Source organism: Triticum aestivum, chromosome 5B, assembly GCF_018294505.1.
Source record: "Triticum aestivum cultivar Chinese Spring chromosome 5B, IWGSC CS RefSeq v2.1, whole genome shotgun sequence".
Lineage (NCBI taxonomy): Eukaryota > Viridiplantae > Streptophyta > Magnoliopsida > Poales > Poaceae > Triticum > Triticum aestivum.
The window spans coordinates 192,900,740-192,912,931 of record NC_057807.1 but is presented as its reverse complement, the minus strand read 5'-3'; the positions used below and the strand labels follow the sequence as shown (position 1 = coordinate 192,912,931).

The 12,192-nt window shown below is 46.6% G+C and overlaps 1 long non-coding RNA gene across 23 annotated transcripts; it reads left to right on the top strand.

The window, feature by feature from the left end:
• Positions 1–2,736: 2,736 nt before the first annotated feature.
• LOC123110997 (uncharacterized) lies at positions 2,737–7,921 on the top strand. 23 transcript variants are annotated; one of them, XR_006453995.1, is made up of 6 exons: positions 2,739–3,113; positions 3,202–3,554; positions 3,785–3,872; positions 4,489–4,742; positions 4,826–5,828; positions 6,886–7,921. It is a non-coding gene; the product is annotated as an uncharacterized lncRNA (long non-coding RNA). The 23 variants fall into 23 exon arrangements; XR_006454007.1 differs by having other exon boundaries at positions 2,741–3,554; positions 4,826–5,146; positions 5,727–5,828; XR_006454004.1 differs by having other exon boundaries at positions 2,741–3,554; positions 4,826–5,146; positions 5,720–5,828.
• Positions 7,922–12,192: the final 4,271 nt, after the last annotated feature.

Genomic DNA, 12,192 nt, shown 5'->3' with positions numbered 1-12,192 from the left:
AGACTCTATTCCAGGTCTATCGCCTATTTGGGTTCCATCCGCAAGGGAGTCCAGCCGAGGTTTCCATCACGGCCCCAAATGATGTGTGCAGGGTTCCCGAGCCCACCATCCGGGTGCCACTCAGTACACCAGGCCACGCGTGCCTAGTCTGTCCCAAGCCCACCCTGCCGGGTGCCACTTGGTAGAAAAATAGCACTACCTACAAACATCAGAAACTAGTTGCGACTCCTGGACAGAGATCAAGTTGGTTAATAAGTCGAGAGGGCTTGGAGCACCCGGAGCCCAATGTGTGGTAGTATCGAGTCATTGGACAACATACATAGAACTTCGTGCTTAAGGACGGTTCCAGTGAGACAACCCACCATGTACTCCTGCATGGCCTCTCACCGCTACCTTTACCAAATCGTGTTCACACACTTCACTCTCAGCACCAGAACATAGCGTAACACTCCAATTCATTCCCAATGAACCAGACTTGACACAACTTTAAGCAATAGCAGGCATGGCATGGTAGGAACACAACATGGCTCAATCAACTCCTACACATGCTAGTGGGTTTCAACTATTTACTGTGGCAATGACAGGTCATGCAGAGGAATGGGTTCAACTATCGCAGCACAAAGTAGCAGATGAATCGTTGTTGTCCTAATGCAATAACTGAGAGCAGGAGCGAGAGAGTAGGTTTGTATCGGAATGAACAAGGGGGTTTGCTTGCCTGGTAGATCAACAGAGGAGGCACTGCTTCACAGACAGGTACTCTCGAGCACTCTCCGGGGCAGGACCTATCGAGAAGGAACGGTGCCAACAATCAAAACACAAGCATATACAACAATATGATGCATGTTCATGGCATGTAGATGTGATGCTGTTTGAGCTAATACAGCTAGCATTCATTTGGTTGAAGTCCATATGAATCAAGAATTCAAATGCAACTCCAAGTTAAGTCTTTTATAAATGCCATTTTAGTGTTTCACTTATACAGTCGGTATAAGTTGGTTTGTCATGCATGAAACTAGTACAGATGGATAGATTGCATTTTTCTGATAATTTTTCATATATAATTTATTTCAATCTGAGCTACAGTTGAATTTCTATGATTTTTTTGAAGTTAATGGCATTTTCTGGAATTTTCCTGATTTAATTTAAATCCAAAAAATAAATAACTGCATCAGCACTGCGTCATGCTTGCGTCAGCAAGTCAACAATGTTGACTAGGGTCAAACCTGACGTGTGGGGTCCACACGTCAGTGTCTCAGGGTTAAACAGGGGGTTGGTTTATCCTAATTACAGGATTAGTGGCGCTAGACCCACTGGTCAGTGTCAGGGTGGGATTACGTTAGGTGGTGATTAGCTTAAGCTAATCATCCGACGAGCCGGACCCACCTGACAGGCTGGCGAGGTCAAAACGGTCAACCCTGCCGGCGTTTAGCCGCCGGCAAGGCCCGAGACGGCGGAGGGCTCGGGATCTCGTCTCCGGCGACCAAATGGGCCGCGGAGACTATCTCCGAGGAGCTGGTGCTCGCGCGCATCCAGGGGAGCAGACGGGAGGCTGCGGGGCGGCGGAGCTCGTCGGAGCGAAGCTCGTGGCGGTGGCCAGAGCACGGGATAGCGCAGGCGCGGGGCTGGAGCTCGCGTTCGAGCGAACGGAGGGCACAGGCGGTAGCTACGGGGCAGCAGGAGCTCGACCACGTGCTCAGGAGCGAGCTGCGGTGGCTATGGCCACGGCGGAGACAAGACCGGCGGCGAGGAGCTACGGCCAGGGCAGGGGAAGGGGGCTACGACGCGAGAACGGAGGAACAGGGAGAGGGAAACGGAGCAGAGGGTCACTGCGGACTCGACGATGTCGACAGCGAGCTCGGGGAAGGGCTGGAGTCGGCGGGGCAGCAAGGCGGATCTCCGGCGTCGGGAGGTTGAATACGAGCTCGGTGAGGTTGTTCGGGGGCTTCCGGTGCCGCGTGGCTCGGCGGGGAGGGCTAGGGCGACGAGGCGGTGCTCCTGGACGTGTTGGGGAGGCTAGGCGGTGGCTCTGGGCGCGGCGAACGACGTCGGTGGCGATGGTGGCGCTCGGGCACGAGGTGCAGAGCGAGAGAGAGGAGGGGATGATGATGAGGGAGAGGGCGAGAGGCTCCGGGGTGATGCGTGGCGCTGTCCAGACGCATCGGCGGAGGGACAGGCAGGTAGGGAGGAAGGAGGTGGCACGACGCGATGGTGCGCGCGCGTCGGGCACACGCCCGTCCTCCTGGCAAGGAGGAAGACGACAGGGGAGGAGGCGGGCTGGGCCAGCTGCTGGGCTGCGCAGGAGCTGGGCCGTAGGTAAGTTTTTCCATTTCCTTTTCTTTTATATTTTTCTGACATTTGTTTTGATTTAATAATAATACTAAATCATTTTATTTACTTCTGTCAATTTTTGTAGGAATTAGTTGGATTGCTCCAAAACTCCTCACCAATTAACAGAATTTTTGGACATATATTATATATATAACAAATATATATCCAAAGCAATTAATTACTGAATTAATTCCAAATGCTCAAAATAAATACTTATGAGCTCTTAAAAATATTGGTTTGATTTTTATCTCTATCCAATATTTTCAGAGAGCAACATGAGCATTTTCTTGGACCTTTTTGAAGCAATTTTTATTTGGGTCATTTCCAAAAATGATTCTGAGGGTTTCATAAATCCTCATTTCAAATTTAAATGGTTTAAACATATGCACAAATGACTAGCTAGCCTTGAGCATATCAGAACTAGAACTAGGGATGTGACCAGCCCCCTTTCTCCTTCCCCTCGATCCCCACGAGCTGCTGTGCCCCTCCCTCTCCCTTCCGTGCGTGCGCTCGGCCAAGGACACCGTCGTCGCCCTCGGTTGCTCCTCCATGACCTCGCCTCTTTCTCCTCCTCGCCTACCCATCGTCCGCGCGCAGGTTGCCGCCGTCGGAGAATAGGACAGTGTCGGGTTACTTCCTCCTTTCCTCCCGCCGGATCTAAAGTGTGCGGTTGTGGAGGAGAGCCTCTCCTGTAGGAGAGGTAAGATGGGAGAGAGGGGGAGAAGGAAGGAGAGGAGGGAGGCCCAGCGGTGAACGAGAGAGGGTCATCGGCTGGCGCCTGCCAGGTCAGGTGTTACCTGGTGGTTGGTGGCAGCTCGATCCTGGGTCCTTTTTCTTCCACCTCCCCACTGCCTAACACCGAGCACCGGTCAGGGAGCATGGGATCGACAACGACGGCCGGAACCCAAGAGGGAGGATGAGGGGATTGAAGAGGGTGTTCTTGTGTTCATCGCCTGAACAAGGAAGAGGACGACGACGCGGGGTGGAACATGTCATCCCTCTGGTTATGGCCTTCCTTTCTGCTGCTGGGTGAGCTTCTTCTCCCTTCCCGTCAATGAGAGGTAGTTACAGTAGTTGATATGTCGCCTTGCTCCGAGGCTGAGATGAGGGTTTTCACTGATTGTGGTGGCCTGAGGCGGAGATCGACAGCCAGATGCTTGTGGCTGCCATACAAAACATGCTCTCTTGCTGACCTCGAGGTCCAGCCGCAATGGACCATCTCCAAGGTATCTAGCACGCTGTTCCTCCTGTTTCAGATCATATCTGTTGGTATGATTTATGTGTAAGAGAACAAAATTCGAATTGGGGAAGGGAGCTTTCAGACCAATCTAATTGTCATTCCGTATGTAGATTCTTGTTTTACTCTTCTCATATTTTAGGCTGGGTGTATAAGCACTAAGCTGGGTGTATTAGTAATGATGGTGAGTTAATAATGCCTTGCATTTTGTTTTTTCAGTGTGGATCATTGGAGCTATCATGAAGATATAAGCAAGCTGCTGGTTTCAGCAACTTGGCATTTTTGTACTGATTAGTGAACTAGCAAGGTATAATGGTAATTCTTCTACATCCAGATGAATGGGATGGATAGTAGTTCTGCTATGCATAATGGTAGTGTTTCCTACACGATCCTTTGTTTGTCATGTATGCCATCACTGAGTATTATAGAGGATGTAGTAATCTTACACTTTATATGGATGGTGTGCAAGTTAAAGGTCTACAAAATAATGTGCTAAGCTCTTATTTGTGGGCCAGGTTAAAAAACCCATGTTAGTTTGCTTGGTTTAAGTTCAGAAGCAACAATACAATGTTGTTTAAGTCAAGTTTTTAACTTTATATATATTCTAATTACTGCTTCATTATTTATCAACTGAGGCATGGTTGCTGTGTGCACTTCTTACTAATGATGATCCTGGTATTGTTTTTGTGACAACATAAAGAGACGGATCGATGTGCATATTTATCCTTATTTTGTTCAATTATAATGGGATGAAGTAACTTAATTGACTAATAGTGTTGTTAGTGGTGATAGACAATAGGAAATTTACTAGATCAGTTTAAGCAAGAATACTTCCAGAATCCATGTTGTGATCTATTGGTAACAACACCAAGTTTGCTTGTTTGTTCAACCAAATAAAGTGTATAACACGCTTCATTTTGCAGGTATAGAAGAAGGACCTTTGCTTAATGGTTGATTTTCTTCTGCTCATGGCAGCTTGCTCGAGGAAAACTTGCAAGCCCGATGTGCACTGATGGCGCTGCCAGCAACATCAAGGATGGAATCAGCAAGACACTCTTTTAGGTCAGAGAAATTGGCGGTCCAATGATTAAGCCTGAATCTTCATGGCTTCTACAGCCACCAACATGGTGTAGCTCAGCCAGACCACAACTATCGATAGGTGACCATCTTCATTGAGGTACAGAAAACAATCCATGCATTGCCATGCTTATCTTCTCTGAACCTTTACATCATTCAATCCCACTCATTGACAAGACTTAGATATCATGAGGGTGATGATGGAGGATAGCAATGTCTCCATCAGCTGCTACCATAGAAGGTGGAGACAAGTGGCGAGTGACAGTATTGCAGGCTTGCAGCTATCAATGAAGATCGTGGTTGTTTGCCCCCCCTACAAAGATTAAGGTCCCTTGGAGGCTACAAATGATAGGGCCTTCATCACTCATGCTGATGTTCGAGAAGAATCTGGGCCTGACACGGCAGCTGAACATGTGCTAGGTTTGCTTACCTGCCTTTGAACTCTCTGAATGTCAAAAGCACTAAAGTGGGTACTTCCTAATGGAAATATTCTCTTCTTTGCTGGTGAGGGTAGGTTCTATCTCATCAGTTCTTGCTTCTTGATGTTTCATTGTATTCAGTTATGATATATTTTTCAACTATACAAGCACTTGGGGAAGTCAGGAAAACTGAACCAAAGACAAACACTTTTACTGGCGATGTTCGGGCTTTTTTTAACTGAGATGTGAAAGATGCATCTTATCCCCTAAGAAATATTGCCTTTTATTTCTTGATTTTTCCCTGACCTGCTAATTTAGAGCTAGATATTCATGATTCATCATACACATTACAATAAATTATCCATTGGAATCTTTTGTCCATAGAGGTGATTTTGTTTGGACCATTTGTCTAGGTAGTGACATTTTGATCGATAAGGCACAAGTTTATTTTCTTTTTCACTCATGGCTACACTAAACTAAGCATCACCGTCAATGAAAAGAAGGCATACAAATCATGAAGTTTTTGCCTTGGTTTTGTGCCTCATTTAGTTGTCACTTATTTATTTCAAGGAAGTTATTCAATTCCCATCGAGCTTTCCTGATGCTTTCCATTTGTAAAAGAGAAATTTAATATGCAATATTTTTAATATTCGAGGAGGCCACAGGAGAAGAAAAGGGGCTGTCAGGTCAGACTTTGGTGCATCTCTGACCAAAGATGGCTGGATCCATCCGACGCTCTTCCAAATAGAGTGCAGATATGCTGACAGGTACAACATCTAAACCTTGGCTACTCTAGCTTGTTTTTATATCTCTTAGTATCAAAAAATAAGTTGGCTACATTATATACTTGAAGATTGCAGCAGTCACAAAATGCTTGGCTGACCACCGAGTTAATTGAGTTGTGCCTATGAAGGGTCGGTAGGGTAGTTGTTTTTTCTAAAAAAATGAGGATCAGTTAGGTTGCCACATGACGGTAAGGCCAGAATGGTGGTACCGAAAAGTGGTTTTGTAATGGTCATATGTGTTGTGGAGTTGGAACTTGATTCTTTTGAAGTTGGAGTGGCTAGGTTGTCTATACGTACATGCTGCCCACTAAAATCAGATTTCAGTATACTGTTTAAAACAGGGGTGGATCATTGTGTTGTGCTCAGAATTAGAGCTAGAGAGAAGGAAGAGTTGCGACCATACCATTTATTTATACTGCATGGTCCCATTGTCGATTTTCTTAAAGTACACTAGCCTTTTTCTTAAAGTACATTACCCTCTTGTTCTTGGAAGAATAGATTGATGCTGCCTACCTCAGGTTTAACAATGCATGTAGGTTGGTCAGTGTACTAATTTTGACGCTTCTTGATCGGTGTTTCGGAAGTCATGGGCTTTTGTGTATTTGTACAAGCTTCCTTCGTCTTTACTATTTTCTATCTTTAGTGTTTTTTATGTTCCTTTGTAACTATCCGATGTTCTGCCTTGGGTGGCCTCTGTCTTGGTTTACAACTCCATATGGCTAGCTATGTATACATATGTAGGTTTTGTTTGGATTGTACTCAATCGCGCAGATGTTTCCATATTCATGCATTCCTCTTTTTTTACTTGTGATTGTTAGTAGTTGAATATCATTGGTTTATGTCGGCATTCTGTTTTTGCAATTTGAAATAGGTTTTGGTCCAATGATATTAAACTTCACAATAGGTAGTGGCATCTTCAGGAAAAAGTAGTGGCAGATACGATGGACACTTCTTTTCGGGCAGACATGATGCTATTGACTTGAGTCCTCATCACATATTTTTCAATAACGGAGAGGATTATTCACCTTTGCCACTGCAGGCGTTAAGACTTGGTGGAGCCAGGCCATGAAGCACTATTAGCATTCAACACTTGGCCCTGATGAGCATGACAGCCTATGCTACCGCCTGAACATCTTCTATTCTTCTTTTGGCCCAAAACGAGACCAGTAGGGGCACCTTGAGCGAGTACTCAAGGCATGCAGTCAAGTCATGATGCTGGTTCCTTTTCGCTAGATCTTACATATTTAATTATGTGATTTTGGAAGCCAAAACTGATTAAGATCTTCTGTTCTTACTTGCAGATGTTATGTTATTCAGAGTACTTCAGTTTCCAGTCTCTATATATTAATCAAATTATGGGTTATTTTGAACCTTATAGGCTTTTATTATATGTTTAGTTATGCTTCCATGGGTTTTGCATATGTATTAACAAAAGAACCATACTACTATTTTGTCTATACTTGAATCGAAGGACGTATAGTTAATTTGCTCTTACGAAAGGACTGAGTAGACAGCTAGCCAAATGACAGGACAATCATGACAAGCAAAGCAACACATAAATAGTAATCCCTGGGAGTACTTTGGATTTTAAGTGGGAATCATAGTTATTTTCTTCTTAACTTTGGTATGACAAGCAGTTCAAGTGATATTCCTAATTGTTGCTGCTGACACTGAAAAACTACTCCTGAAGCACTAGAAGTGCCCTCTCTATGGTTCATCACTCACTGGATCCATATGGGCAACCTTCCGCTTCAAAATTAAAAGAGCACAGTTTTTGCCTGCTATCATTGCTTACGAAGAGTAATCTACCATGTCCCTAATATATATACGTAATTGTTGCACCATCACAAGATTTCCATGATATGCATGGGCATAACTTTCTTTACTGAGGAAAGGCAGGCTGTCATTTCTAAAGGTTGAGATTTTCTGTTTTAAGGAATGTCAACTATCTATTCCTTATCTGGCATGTGTATTTGCTTTGTCCTCTACTTCTGATAAGGCAAGACAGATCAAACCAACATAGTAATCCTCTAATCCTTGATTATATTATGAAAAAACACTGGTTTTTCGTGTCAGGATAGTACTATGTCAAACTGATGCTTTGTATTGCATGTTCCGGTGTATACCCTGACAATATTGGATCCGGCTTGCCTGCTCCCTCTTCATGTTCTCATCCGTGCTCCCACTTCATTCTACGGCTGTCCTTTTTCCTTTTTCCTTTCTAATCTAATCATCTTCCCCCTTGATTTTAAGGGGGTGGGGCCGGGTGTTATTTTGTTCCAATCAAATCAAGCCACGTACGTGGGAGCACGGATGAGTGCACGTCTGAGGAGCAGGCAAGTCTCGTCCGACAATATTAGGCATTTCCTTTGTTTGTTCATAGCACATTAGTTTCTTTAGTTATAGCCGGTTTTATTTCCGATTCAAACCCATCCATTTGTCCTGTTTTCATTTGTTTCTTATAAATTCTTTCTGATAAGATGTTGTCTGTCAGTTGTATATTTGTTCTCTTATTTTTACAAGTTAAATATCTTCGAAACACTTCAAGTTGACATGGTACTTGCGCTTTCTCAAACATAAAGTTATTGAAAAATGCAAATATTTTCATCGCGCACATGGTTTCAAATGGAGCTTTGAGCGGCGTTAAATTTGTTACAATATGTGCTTGCCCGCACCTATAGAACAACTAAACCATGAATTCTCTTTTCAATGCGACCATGGATTTTGCGTGTGTCTTCGCGCCATTTGGCTAAACGGTTTTTCAAGCACATATCGGATATTCTCAAGCAACCATATTTTCAATACAGAATGGTTTAACACATGAGCTTGCTACTACCAAAATCGAATATGTCCTTGCAAAATGAAACTATTTTCATCGACAACATGGCTTTAGCAGGTCTCTGCACCATTTGGCGCAACGGGTCAACTAGTACTATTAAAAGGGGATGCGGTGTGGCTTAATGGCTTGCTTGCTCAAAGTGCTTAGTGATATGCTCCAAAACCCTCAACCACTTTTCCATATCCACAGATGTCTTAAACCTAAAGTCAAACTCGGCCCCACCGATTTGATCTATCCGGCGCCATCGAGTTCATTTGATATAGCCACTGCCACAAACCCTAATCACTTATGTCTCACCGATAGGGATCTCGATCTCACCAAGATGGGATTGCAAACTATCTGTTTCCCTTCGTAACATTTCGGTCTCACCGAAATGAGCGATCGATCCCACCAAGTTCGCAATGCAAACTCTCTGGTTCCTTTTCGTAACGTTTCGATCTCACCGAAATGATCGATCAGTCCCACCGAGTTTGCCTGACCAACTCTCTGTTTGTCTATACTGAAATCGGTCCCATTGAGTTCATGTGATCGGTCTCACCGAGATCAAGTTATGCCCTAACCGTAGCACATCGGTCCCACCGAGTTGATCATGTCGGTCCCACCAAAAAGCCTAACGTTCACATTTTGAACTGAATCGGTTTGACCGAGTTTCACTATCTGGTCTCACCGAGTTTGGGAATTTGTGTGTAACAATTAGATTTTGTGTGGAGGCTATATATACCCCTCCACCCATTCTTCATTCGTGGAGAGAGCCATCAGAACGTGCCTACACTTCTAGCATTCATTTTTGAGAGAGAACTACCAACTCATGTGTTGAGACCAAGGCATTCCAATCCAACCACAAGAATCTTGATCTCTAGCCTTCCCCAAGTTGCTTTCCACTCAAATCATCTTTCCACCATAGCCAAATCTATGTGAGAGAGTTGAGTGTTGAGGAGACTATCATTTTAAGCACAAGACTAAGGAGTTCATCATCAACACATCATTTATTAACTTTTGGAGAGTGGTGTCTCCTAGATTTGTTAGATGTCACTTGGGAGCCTCCGTCAAGATTGTGGAGTTGAACCAAGGAGTTTGTAAGGGCAAGGAGATCGCCTACTTCGTGAAGATCTACCCAAGTGAGGCAAGTCCTTCGTGGGCGATGGCCATGGTGGGATAGACAAGGTTGTTTCTTCGTGGACCCTTCGTGGGTGGAGCTCTCTATGGACTTGCGCAACTGTTACCCTTTGTGGGTTGAAGTCTCCACCAACGTGGATGTACGATAGCACCACCTATTGGAACCACGCCAAAAATCTCCGTGTCTCCAATTGCGTTTGCACACTCCAATCCCATCCCTTTACTTCCTTGCAAGTCGCATGCTTTACTTTCCGCTGCTCGTATACTCTTTGCATGCTTGCTTGAATTGTATTGTGAATGTTTAAAATTGTGCTAATTTCCAACCTCAACTTGAAAAACTTAAAAACTGTTATCTTTACTTGTTTAGGGTCTAATCACCCCCCTCTAGACACCTCTTCTCTATCCTTTCAATTGGTATCAGAGCTTTGGTCTCCATTGCTTTGGTTTAATCACCATTGGAGGAAGATGGATGAGTCTACGTTGAGGTGTATTAGACATAGTGTGCCTATGCTTGATGGAGAGTTCTTTAGTGAGTTGAAAAATGAGATGCTTAGAATTTTTCATGAATATCACTTGAACAAGTACATTACTACTCCTTGTGAACCCCTTGTTGACCCCTTGCATTCTACCCCTGATGAGTCTCTTGACATGATTCACAATCTTAGAACTATCAATCTTATCACTAGAGGTTTGCTAGAAATTTGATTGGTCGCTTGCCAACTCTTGATTGTGCTTATACTATATGAAGATTCCTTGAGGAACGTTTTCTGGACTATTCCTTGAAAAACTTATATGAGATTCTTCATAGTCTATTGCTTTGAATAAGATGAATGTCGAAGTAAATGACCATGGGTAGCCTAACTGGCTCCCTTTGGCCCTCAGAAAAAACAATGGGCCGATCGGACCTCGAAGCACCTAAGACACAGGGCCGCCTTCCTCCGGCCGGTTATCACCTAGGCCGGCTGGCCGAAGGCGGCCCGACCGTAAAACAACCTTTGGAGGACGCCACGATCGGGCCGACTCCAAGAAGCCGGCCCGACTGACTCCCCGAAGGCGGCCCATGAAGGGCCGACTCCATGAAGCAAGCGGCCGAACGCCGCCTCCAAAGACCATCACCCATAACGGTGACGGGACAGGGCGTGGCTACAACAAACCCTGCCACCCCCGAATCCCGGTGAATGCATGGCTACAGTACGTCGTACGGGGCAGCCATCCCCGTCCGGCGTGGCACTGTTGCCATGAGAATCATGACGCCATCCACGACGGGTTGCCAGTACGGCCCACAGGCGGCGGGCCCCTTCGGTCAGAGAGACATCCAAAGGCGGCCCGGCCTCCCCCAGCCGGCCCAAGGCCAGGCCGGTTTCCAATAGCCTGCTTGCTCCCCCTCGGGGTGCGTGCACCATTAAGCAGATGAGATGCGGTGAGGCTACAGTGGGAGCCCGCAGGGCGGCGGCACTGTAGCCATGCTTACCTCGACAAAGCCCTCGTCATCAGAGGCGAGGCCACAATAACCAGCCCCCGACAAGATCCCCCAAGCGGTGGGGCCGGCCTGTCGACCAGCAGGCCCACAGCCGGTGGGACCCACCAGTCGGCGGGCCCCAGAAGTCGGCAGAGACGGCGGCGGTCGTAGACACTGACGGCCTGGGCCCACGCCCAGCCAGATTACCATTGTACCCTCGGGGGGTAGGCCTATATAAACCCCCCGGGACACCCATGCAAAGGGTTGATCTCATAGAGTTTTAGACACTACCATAGGGAGAGAAGAGAGCTAGCCTTGCCCTTCTTCCTCCTCCCATCGAACAGCTCAAGGAGCATCCTGTAGCTACTTGTTGATCTAGTGATCATGCGGAGACCCCGCAGAGCAGCAGTAGGGGTGTTATCTCCATGGAGAGCCCCGAAGCTGGTTAAGATTCGCCGGCGTGCATGTCTTCGCCTCATCCCGTTTCCAGGCACCGGCGATGTCTTACTGGCTCCCACAATGATAAGCCATCCGTTGGCATATGTTGCACCTACCACCCGACATTTGGCGCCCACCGTGGGGCCAGGTGCACCGTCGTCCGGAGACCTGCTCTGGACGGGATCCCCAGCCCGGCACAACCGAGGGCGCTTGCCCCGACGCGCTGCAAGGCGTCGACGAGCCTGCATCCGACGCGGGCACCGACTGCCTCGAGAGCCGCCTCGTCAGCCTCCTCGACCAACTCCACATCTCCGGCGAGCCAACCGCGGACTTGGAGTCGGTCAGCTCCACCGACCCGATGCTTGTCGACTCCGACACGACATCGCTCGACGCCTTCCCCACCGACGTGATCGTCTTCGACGACCCTCTCCCACGAGCTGACAGTGGCGGCAGCACCGTCACCGAGGTGCTGGTGGTCAGCCACGGAGCTGCTT